This window comes from Ambystoma mexicanum, chromosome 6q (assembly GCF_040938575.1).
Source record: "Ambystoma mexicanum isolate Mex_15411 chromosome 6q, UKY_AmexF1_1, whole genome shotgun sequence".
Lineage (NCBI taxonomy): Eukaryota > Metazoa > Chordata > Amphibia > Caudata > Ambystomatidae > Ambystoma > Ambystoma mexicanum.
In genome coordinates, this window is record NC_090937.1 from 1,192,353,444 (window position 1) to 1,192,365,859 (window position 12,416).

Here is a 12,416-nt window from a genome sequence, read left to right on the forward strand (position 1 = left end):
TCCAGACACTCACAACAAGGAATGTGGAATGGGACAAGCATCCAGCCATTCAACACTCTACACTGCATTCTTACCAGTTTCGGGCAGGGCTGTCTCATTCATTGTGTCACACACCAGAAAAGAGACACCCATAACATGAAATGTATATTGGTCACACACTCCATTCACCCAGGTCCCACCCCAAGCGTGTACCCACAACATACATTCTCTGGGAAGGCTCCAGCCAGTCTGGCCTGGACTTCCCCACAATACCATATATCAAACTTCCACCCAACAGCCAGTCAAGGGAAGGGACAGAGTCAGGGCTTCACAGGACTTTAGGAAAACAAGGTAACAGGCAATGGAAAGCAAGAGGCCACAGGGGCCATCTTGTCTCCCATCAGGAATCAACGAATTCCAATGGCAGGGCCTGGGTATCCCAAAATGGAGGATACTCGGAGCACCTGTCAAATTCAGCATGGAGCTGCCACCAGTCCATACCCTGCCCTGTGGGCAACACACAGGTGTCCAAAAACATACACTAGGGGTACAGGCTTATTCCGCACACCCATGGGTGCTATAAGGGTATCACAAGGGTTTGTTCACCAAACCAAAAAGAGGAAGAACTGCACTGCCAGGAGTCCCACATGGACTTCTGTGCAGAAAATAACACAGACCACACATGATAAAAGGACTACAGGACAAGGACAGGGAGGCCCTCTCGATCCAATGCATTTCCAGCATCACCGTTTTGAACTTAGACAACCGTATCAAATGTACTTTCACACTGAGATGGTAGAAGGATGTCGGCATACACCATAGGACATATAAGAGCTGTAAGTTCACACTGACAGCTTCAGAGTGAAGTCATGAAGGAAAGACACAAGGACGCACTTAAACAATTTGCGAATACTTAAAGAATAAAGATGTCACTTGAGTAATAAGAGAAAACATGCAATCGAATACAAAGAAAACATAGGCACCAAAACTTGATGTCGAAGAAAACATAACATGACTAAAGCGGCCTTGAGAGAAAGATGGACGTCAGACTCATGTTGAAACCAATCAAACTACCTCAGAGACAGACCAGGGCCACAGAGTCAGGAAATTAGGGAAAAACTGCTTTGTGTGAAGAACAAAGAGGCGTCTATTGGCCTGGGTTCAAGGATGCCACATCAAGGAATAATTGCAAGGCACAAATGGAGTCAATAGGATAAGCCATGTATGTAAGGCATATTTTGCTTAGATAAATGAAAGAAGAAATCATCTGCAAGTGCCAAGTATTGAACAATCAAGAATGCAAAACACATAAGCAAGGTGGAGTGATGAAGTCTCCAGAAGCCAAAAAGAGTAATAATACAGAGCACAATGAAACCAGATGAAGATAATGGCATGCCTACACGCCCTGTAAAGTCCCAGGACAGAGAACAGGCTACAAGGTCAACTATAAAGAAGAAGCCTTGGCTTTGGGCCTGACCGATGAGAGATGATGGACTAATTGGTCAAGTGAGAAGTAGTCTGACGTTGTTCTCTGCACCTGGGTTTCGTTTCGCTCATGTGCTGCTAATGAGACGAAAGCCCAAGTTTAGGAAAGAATGCCAACCAATAATAGGGATCTATGTGGCAACATGCTATGCAGTGTTGCACAGGCCAATCAATCCGCTGCTGTTATTCTGCTATATTCTGTATTAGACATATTTAGAGGTGATTTAAAGCATGCCTACCATATAAGGGGCATCTAGTAATATTACTAGTACTTAAATGATATATAGGTATATATGTCCCCTTAACCAAGCCTTCCCTTCAATAGGTTTTTAAGTTTGCTGCATAGAATGACATCATAGCTGACATACATTAAGGTATAACACCTTAGTTTAATCAAAATTGAAGCATGCGTGCATGGACTACAACTTGTTGTTTGCCAGATAGCCCTACTTTATTAAGCTGATAAACAAGTAGTACTTTGCCAAATTCTTTGAGTCTGTCCGGTAATTTGGGTCTGAGCTCATTATTGGTAATTCCATTGAGCACATGAGAAACTTCAAGGTGCTATTGCACATTTGGTAGCAGATCGGATGGTACCCGATCCAGTTAACCTGGGCTAAGATCTAGACTTTTGAATTATCAATGTCTTCCGCAATTAGCCAGAAGATCTTGGAGCTTCCTGTGGAGAGAAGCACGCAATGCACATGTTTGGAATTGGTTGACAGGTGCCCCCTTGGAGAAATCCTGTCTGGTCCACGCAGGTGCCGCACGGCTTGAAGGCGAACTGGTCAATTGGGGAAGAGTCAATACCAAGGGACTCGAGCTGAGCCATGGATGTATGTAGAGCATTGAAAGTGGCAAGTATGGGAGAGGGGGCTTCGCATAAAGTGTATATATATATATCAGTGAAAAAACTTTGTTAAAGGGACGTTATGGTTAAGTTGCGCTACTAAAAACCTATGAAATTCAGTGAAAAAAACTTTGTTAAAGGGACGTTATGGTTAAGTTGCGCTACTAAAAACCTATGAAATTCTGTGAAAAAACTTTGTTAAAGGGACGTTATGGTTCCAAGTAAAACCGAAAAACCCTTGAAATTCGGCAGTTATGGTAAGCTAAGCAACCATAACTCGCGCCGCCACCGTGCACTGCTAAGACTAACACCCAGGACATCAAAGATGACATCACAAATGTCCCACATAGCAATCTTGAGTTTCTATATACCTTTTGAAACTTTCTGATCCTTTTTTTGTGTTTGATCTGTCCGCGCACAGTGCGCATGTCCGCGGACCACGCACAAGCACCCCTATAAAAGACCACGCCCAAGAGCTTATTCCCATTGTGTTTCTGGCTATTCTTCAGAACACAGTGATTTTTGCTGCCACCTGCAGACTACACCATCATCGACATGGCATCCTTGGCTGCTGAACTGCCACTTGGTGCTGCACCTGCTTCAGCACCACCACCACCCCCTCCACCACCACCACCTCCCCAAGGGCCTGAAGAGGGGAACAGGACTGAGGATGCAGAGGAGGAAGAAGAGGATGATGAGAATGAGGTAGAGGAAATCCCTACTACTCGCATTCGACGTGAGTCTTGGGTGTGGCGGTTATTTACCATTCATGGGAATGGTCCTAAGGCTCGTGCGAACCATGTTACCTGCAATGAGTGCAAAATGATACTCAGTCGCGGGAAGCACGGTAAGTACAGCTTTGGGACCACTACTATGAAGCGATACCTGAGGTCATTTCATTCTGGGGCTATTCGCAGGGTTGTACCTTGCGAAGAAAGTAGCAGGTTGATTTCCTCTACTTCATCCTCTGTTTCTGATCCTGTCACCACAAGGACCACCTCTGTGGGACAGCGTCTTTCTCAACCTGCCTCACAGGCCATACAGAATGCTGATGACCCTTACCTTTCGAGGGTCACAGTTGTATGTGTGCACTGTGACACAGTACTCTGCAGGGGGGAGCGACTTCGGAGTGCTTTTGAGACTATCGTCTCAGAGCACGAGAAGACCTGCTCACTACCCAAATAAAACCCACTCTACATCTTCCTCTCTCAGCTCGCCCTTTCTTATCCCTGTGGTTGGTGTCCCCCCCTTTACCCTCCTTTACCCTCCTCTCCTAGTGTGTCGTGTCTGAAAAACCAAAAAAAATACAAAATTACAAAAATCAAAAAAAAATAAGGCTCTTTTCAGAGCCGCCTTTCCCAGTTAAAAAATAGAAGTGAAAATAAATGAAGCAGGGCTCTTTGTATTTTTTAGAATTTCGCGGACAGTTCGCGAACATTAAAAAAATTGGGTTACTACTCCATCACAAACATTGTAATTTTCTCTGGAAAGAAGTGGTGGCTCTGAAAAGAGCCTTTGGGTGGTGTTTGTAAGTCAAAAATTGTAAATGCTTAACATCTACTTCAAAATCGTTGTTGTAATTCCAAAAAAGGTCGCAATGCATTTTGTACATTTCTCAGAAAAATCTGATTGCCAGCATAAGTAAGATGGACTCCATCTCTGCGAAAAATGTATGTACTACAAAACATAATATTTTCATTGTGAAAAGAAGACATGCCAAAATCTCTTAGAAAGCCACAAAAGCCATTGTGCCTTGCTTTTTCCATTTGTGGACCAAATGAAGAAGAATAAAGCCACATTTGTCTCTGCGCAATCCGTGAAAATATCACTTGAGAATTAGGAAACATGTCCATAACCTTCCTCAGTCCTTCTTTCATAGCAAATTGCAAAAAATTCCAGTCACATGCCCTAAACTGTTCCCTTCACAATGAATTACAATTATGTCTGGATGTTGCTCTGTCTCCAAAGTAGCACAGAGAGGTAGCAAGTCCAACCACTTCATTCCACGTACTCCATGCCAGTGTACTTCCACATGTGGGAATCCAAGATCTACAGCTACTCCACAGCTTTCTGCATGCACCTTCAACCAATGTATCCACGAATCTCCTAAAATCCAAACAATCTGTTTTCTGAAACACACAGCCATAGCTATCTTTTGTTCTCTCAGCAAAAAGAGTATCTCAGAAAATCTCTCCTGGCACAACACACCCACCAAACTTTCCTGACCAATCCCTTTCAGTGCTTATTCTCATTTGCATGACTTCTGAACCCAAAAATCCCCGGATGTAACTCCCGATGTCCGGGAACTACCGCCATGTCCGCGGACATATCGTAACATGAACAGCCCTTCTACCATTTCCACTACACTCTCTCTGCCATTCCCTCATTGGATGTACCTCAAAAATCACACGACCATGCACCAATCACATTCAAGACCTCTACATCAAACTGCATCATCATAGATCAGCACTGCAAATGTACTGTGAATCTCTCTGAGTACAAGTGTCATATCATTGGCAAGCAGCATCTACCACAAATACTGTACAAGTCTTCAAGATTTCTACTTGCAGCTTCATGCATATCCATATGCATGAACACAAACTTCAGGTATGCATATTTTCTGTATAGTAGATGACATAGCTCTCAACCATTTTTGTTTTACAGGCGGGTGAAATCACCCGATTTTGTTTTTGGCGGGTGAGACGCCCATTGGAATGAATGGGCGTGCAGGAGGCTTGGCGGGTGAGTCTGCCCTTTACAAGGCGTGTGACACCCGCCAAAAGCGTGTGAGTTGAGAGCTACATTAGATGAACACATTTTCAAACAGACTTTTACCTTGTAAAATCTGTAAAATGAATTTACTGTACTTTTTTCAATTTCCTAAAATCAACTATCACTTATACACCTTTATACTTTTTACTTTCTTTATACACACACACTCAAATCATGTTAAACTAACATTTTTTAAATGAAATATATAGACTACATATATTCAAACAAAATTGCATGCAAACACAATCTATGTTTAAACCTTTATAAAAATACTTATACAATTTCATATTTTTTGTTTTTATTTATTTATTTACTTAATTACTTTATATTAGACATGACATTGAGGCGCTATTACCTAGAACAGTTTACTTACAGAAATAGTAGTATTCACTAATATATTATAAATTTCAAAAGACATAGGGCCTCATTACTACTCAGGCGGTAAGGGTTTTACGGCGGCGTAAACAGCGCCGACCCTTACCGCCTGATTCGGAGGTCCCTTAGCGCCATGGAGGTTTTAACACCTGCTTTTAGCAGGTGTTAAAATCCATGGCGCTAAGGGACCTTGATGTTAATTACGCCACCGTAATTTACGGTGGCGTAATTAACGCCTTCCCCACTCCCATTATGCCCTTTGGGGCAAAATGGGAATGGGGAAGGGAAAATGGGAAAATGGGGATTTACTGCCCCGCCAAGGTTGGAATGGGGCGGTAAATCCGCCAACCACCATGGCGTAAACATAGTTTACGCCATGGTGGTAAAGTCACGGCCCAGGCGGTAACTTACCGCCTGGGTCGTAATGAGGCCCATAGTAAAGATATTTTATTTTTGCTACAGTTAGTCATTCAATACAATTTGTTCATTAAGAACATATCACATGTACTGAACTGATGCAATGTATCTTATGTAAATAAATTAGTTTAATGGTTTTACAGAAGGCACTGAGGATTTCAATTAAAAAAATCAATATCTAAATTAAAAACAGTGCTATATACAAACAAAGTTACTAATTTGAAGCTTTTACAGTTGCAGTGAAGACCAGTTTCCTGAAAAGAAGCAGCCAAATTCGAAGAAGAAAGAAAAACTAAGAAGTTACCTGTTAATTTAAAAAAAAAAAGTAATTAAAATATCACCATAATATTTATATTATTAATCAAATATACTATAACATTAATACCAGCTATTTTGGTTTCTTAAAATAGAGATTTTGTACCATTTTGTCCAAAAATTTCCATGTCGTAAACAGCGATTTACAACCAGAATGGCCCACAAATTTCTATTTTTGGCTACACAAATTAGCCAACTGAACCACTACAATTTTCATATTATAGAACAAACAACTGTTTTAATTGTATACATTAGATTTACTATTTGTACTTTTCCACACCACTAGCTTACTTTTTTTGTCATCTGAACCCCAGTTTAGTGACACATAAATTCAAGAATACCTATCCCTACTAGTTTTAGTTCCCAATACACAATCACACACCATTACATACATCTTTATCATCTTACTCAAACACTCATGCACACAGCACACATACATTCCAGAACACCCCAACCCATATCTTCTTTATTTTTTTCAACAGACCCTAAAGAATGCCTACCAAAAGACAACTCCGTAGAAAGCAACGCAAAATTAGAGCAAATGAAAATAAAGGAGTCCAACATAAGCATCCATCTCTAGCAGAATTTGTAAAAAAAAGTTGAAACAAAACAGCTAATACAATCATTTAGTGAAACACAAGAAGTTTCAAGTACAACAACTTCGCTTCCTCTATCAAAATGTAAAACAAACCAAAAAACAATTAACAGAAAATCAGCTATCAGTACAGATAAAACTACTTCTTCAAATTTTAATATAGTGCAAAGTAAGCATACCAAGAAAAGTATTTTAGCCAAAACATACCATCACAAAGTCCTTCAAAATCTTATAAAAACAGGAGAGAAATCAGGTTCAAAGCTTAAAACCTACCGTAGGAAATTAATCTTAGAAGCATTGATGGAAAGTGCAATTCTTCTCAAAAGAAATTTATTTATTTTACTGTTAAACAAAATGAAACCACTAACAAAACTAAAAACTAAATTACAAAAAAGACTTCTCAATAAGCGAAATGTCAACAGAAAGAACTTCTTAAGTATCTGCGGAGGTGAATGGAATCACACTACGAGCACAGAACCATATTTTAATGAAGAAGCGTACAAGCAAAAGCAAACGAATACAATTGCCATAAATAGCAGTGGTCGAGGTTATGAAAAAGTGAATAATACCATAATGGAACAAGAAGTACTCCTTACAAAAATATGCCCTGAAAACTTAGAATTACCCCTCCATTCAACTGAATCAGAACGTCTAGTGTACAAATGGCCATGCACGTCAATGTGTAACATTCCCAAACAATGTTTCAAATCTTTACACCAATTCCTCAATAAATATGTAAAAAGCAAAGACAAAATCAAAATTAAATTACTGCAAAATATAGATACCTGTCCAGTGCGCAAGTACACAGGACTACAAGGACATTCATTGGCCTGCATTACAGGAACTACTTGTAAAACCACTTTCCATGATATCAAAAGGATATCAACACATCATTCAACTATAAGAAATCTAGTCTATAAACTGTACTATGCTAAAAGTCCTGCTTTAGCACTAGCAAAGTTAAATAACATCCTTCTACATGGTACAGCAAAAGACCTACTTGAAGAAATTCACTATATCCAGAAAAAATATTTTGGAAGTGAAATCCATTTACAGAATGAAATAGCTTTAAACCAATTAAGCAACAATTCTACACATGGCAACCTTTTGCTAAACACATACAAAAAAGAAATACTAAAATTTAAAAGTACATCAGCTGAAGTACCAAACCATGTATGTGTATGTTGCCGTAGAATTTTTTATAAAAGTAACACAAAAACTGTGGACCTATCATACAAAATAGAAGACAATAAAGATTCTAAATGGTTTGAATTAGCTGTCTACCTTCTAGCAGAAAACAAATATGAAATAACTGAGCCCTTAATACTTTGCAGTTATTGCACTACAAAACTTGACAACAACCAAACTCCTTCACGTTCTATCACAAATAATTTGGAATTATACCCAGTACCAAAACCTCTACAACAACTTAATTTATATGAGAGCATCATAATTCAAACAGTACACCCATTTCAAGCAATAATATGCCTTCAACCAAAAACAGCAAAATTACCTCCCTCTGAATTGGTAAAAGGCATTCGTGGAAAAGTAGTTTATTTACCATTAAATCTAAAAGAAAATGTGCATACTCTAGGAGTGCAATGTCCAATGCAGCAATCTTTAATTATATTAGTAAATGGAGTACCTACAAAAGACAAAAAAATATGGCAACAGCTGGTAGATTTATATAAAGTTAGACAAGCCTTCCAATATCTTAAAGAGAATAATGAATATTACAAAGAAATTAATATTGAAGAAAACTTGAAAGATACAACTGAAATAATTCAAGAAACACAAGAAGCTGGTCAATTTGAGCTACTAGATCCTGCTACAATATAAAATACTTTAGACCATTATACAATTCATCCTTTGCACTGTAATAACACCGTACAAGATGTCCTAGAAACTTACCAAATGCGTCAAACAAAAGGATTGCCAATCAGTATAAGGGAAAAAAGTATAGAAGCAGGTGCTTTTCCTCTACTCTTTCCTACTGGCAAAGGAGGAAGGTATGATGATAGACCTATTCAAATATCAGCTTCAGAATACCGCTCATTACGGATGTATTCTGAAGATCCCAGATTTAGACAAAATGTGGAATACATATTCCACCTACTCTTTGAAAGTGAACTAGCAACTTTATGTTACGGAGTTGCACACATATTAAAATCAGGATCACACTTTCAAAATATGACAGCTACACAATTATTAGAGAAAGTGCAACAAAAGGATGAGGTTTTACAATCAAATATTACAAATCTATTAGCAAATATGCGTGGTACTAAAGAGTACTGGTTTCGACGTCATGAGATGTACGTTGTATGATCAGAAACCTTGGCCCACCCACTTGGTTTGTTACATTAAGTTGTGCAGAATATGCATGGGAAGATTTACATGATTTCCTACGCATATCAAATAAAAACAAAATAAACATAGATATTCTAACACCTGGAGAACTTTGTTCTTTGGATCCTGTTAATGTTTCAAGATATTTTCACCATCGCTTCATTGCTATGCTACATTTTATTTGTAATAAAACTGTTCCTCCCCTTGGAGAAGTGCAACACTTCTTTTGGAGAAAAGAATACCAAGCCAGAGGAGCACCACATATCCACATGCTTTTATGGATTAAAGATGCTCCTAAATTTGGTCAAGACAGTGATGCCACTATTTTACAGTTTATTGAAAAATATGTCAATTGTGAAATTCCATCAGAAGCCACAAATAGTGATCTTCGTGCACAAATTTTACAATTTCAAAGACACAAATGTGGAAAATATTGTCGTCGCAAATACAAAAACAAAGGCAAATTCTACACCAAATGCCGATTTGGTTTCCCTAGACCAGTTACAAATACATGTCAAGTAAACAACCTCATGTCTTCAGTTAGACATACTGTTAAAGGAAAGTCACCTAAAAATACATATTACATAAAAAGAAAAGAAGAAGAAAAATATATCAATGATTATAATGCAATCATTGCCTACTTATGGAATGCAAACATAGATGTGCAGTACATTGCAGTTGCACGATATGTCACAGCATACTTAACAAAAGCAGAAAAAACAGAGCTCCAAGACCTCTGGAATGACCTGTCATCAGATAAAACAGTATCTCAGAAATTATACAGCTTGGGCATAAAAATGCTCACCCATAGAGAATGTGGATCTTATGAAGCAGCTGATCGTTTAACTGGTACTTCATTGGATGGTAAATCTGAAAATATAGTATGGCTAAGTCTTGGTCCAGCTAAATCTAGAAAAAGAGTTCTAAAATCATATGAAGATATAGAAACAATAGCCAAACATGATCCCAACAGCCAAGACATTTTAAAAAACAATTTATTGTACACATACTACCCAAACAGAAGTAATACTTTGAAAAACATGTGTCTATACCAAATAGCCCAAAACTACACACACAAAAATAATATGAAACCCGATGAAAAAAAAGGTAAATATAGAGTGACAGACTGTGAAGGCAGCTTAGTTAAACTCACTAAACCAAATTTACTTAATCATATCAAATTGTCATTGAAGACTCCTCAACATAAAGCAGTATATTACATGTCCCTGCTACAACTCTTCAAACCATGGAGAAAAGAAGAACAATTACTAGATAACTATGACTCATATGAGGATACTTTCAAAGAAAATGAAAGCACTATAACTGATGTAAACTTTACACAGTACAAAACAATGTTGCACAATGAAGAGCAACATGAAGAAGAACTCCAAGCCCAACTAGATAAGGATACTCCTGACAGTAGTCAACCTTCTGTAACAGGAAGCCAAGAACCACTGGGAGAACCACTAATAACAAATGAGGCAGAATTAGCTATGATAGAAATAGAAAACACCATGTGTCAGTATGAAGATAAGGAAGACTTAACTATACTACAATCAAAACTAAACAATGAGCAAAGTAGCATTTTTCAAGAAGTAACAAAACAAATTGCACATGGTGTAAAACATGAAAATAAAGAATGTTCCTGCCATAATTATAAACCTAAACTACTGTACGTCAGTGGTGAAGCTGGTTCTGGCAAAACATTCCTAATCAAAATCATTAGTAAGTTCCTTCAACAATTGACAAACAACAAACTGTCAGCTGTTGTCACTGCCCCCACAGGTTTAGCTGCCTACAACATAGGTGGTGTTACATTACACCGATTACTAATATTACCAGTAGAACACCAGAACAAATTAGACTATTACAAACTTTCTGCAGAAGCTGCAATGGAATTACGCAGAGTATTGAAACAAATGAAAATGCTACTAATAGATGAAGTGAGCATGGTCTCCAACCTGACGTTAGCTTTGATTCACCTCAGATTAGAAGAAGTACTCAAAACAGACTATGAAGAGCTCTTTGCAGGAAAACACATTATTGTTTTTGGAGATCTGCTTCAATTAACACCAGTAAAAGGTGAACCTATTTTTAAAACATTAGGGCACAAACTCTGCCGTAAAACTGTTGGCAGCATTGGAAATGTCAACCTTTGGCAACATTTCCAATACAGAGAATTAACAGAAAACATGCGCCAATCTGCAGATCTAACTTATGCCAACATTTTAAAAAGTTTGAGAGTTGGTATACTTTCTAAAGAAGCAGAAGCAACATTGAAAACCCAGCACATTGATGCACTTTATGGCGATAATGCATGTGCTACGGATGTTATGGAACAATTAGCCCACAAAAATGTCAATTGTATGGCCTTAATGCCAACTCTTGCAAGCTGTTTCAAATTCAATGAAATCATGCTAAGTAAAGAAGTGCAACCAATAATGGAAATTAGCGCCACAGTCAAACTAGATGTACATGGTATGACACTACCCATGGGTGACCAAGCCACAACAAGACTAAATAATTTAGAAAAATCAATATCAAACACAGCAGGATTAGAAAAGAAGTTAAAATTATCCTTAAATTGCAGAGTAATACTTAAACGTAACCTTGACGTGGACCAAGGACCAGTTAATGGAGCACTGGGTACAGTTGTTGGCTTTCAAACATACCCACGTGACAACAAAATTCAGTTTGTCAATATACTCTTTGACAAACTTTCAGAAGTAAAACGAATAGGACGCTCAACAGCTAGATTCCTTCTCTCCAAAGATATGTATGTACGCAGAGAACAATTTTCTCTAACTCTTGCATACGCAGTCACAATTCATAAATCACAAGACCTTACCCTAGACAAAGCAATGATAGATATTGGTAACACAGTCATTAAAGAAGGCATGAGCTACGTAGCACTATCACGCTTACGTACACTTGACGGTCTATTTCTAATCAACTTTGATGCAAGTAAAGTAAACGCTGATATTCCTTGCATTTTAGAATATAATAGACTTCGCTCACTATACACTCCCCATCTAAACACATATTCTGTTCCACAAAAACTAAAACGTTGTAAAAGAAAACTAAATCAAACAGAAATGCAACAGGACGTCACTGCAAATCCTCCAAAGAGAGTAAAAGAAACTAATACCGCAAACAAAAAAGAATCAATAAGAGAAAGTAAACCAGGTACTTCTTTAAAGAAGGAAGACAAACTCCAAGAAAACCAGTTAGATACAGAACTACCTGGACCATTTAAATTCTCAAATATAGTTGGTGTAAGTT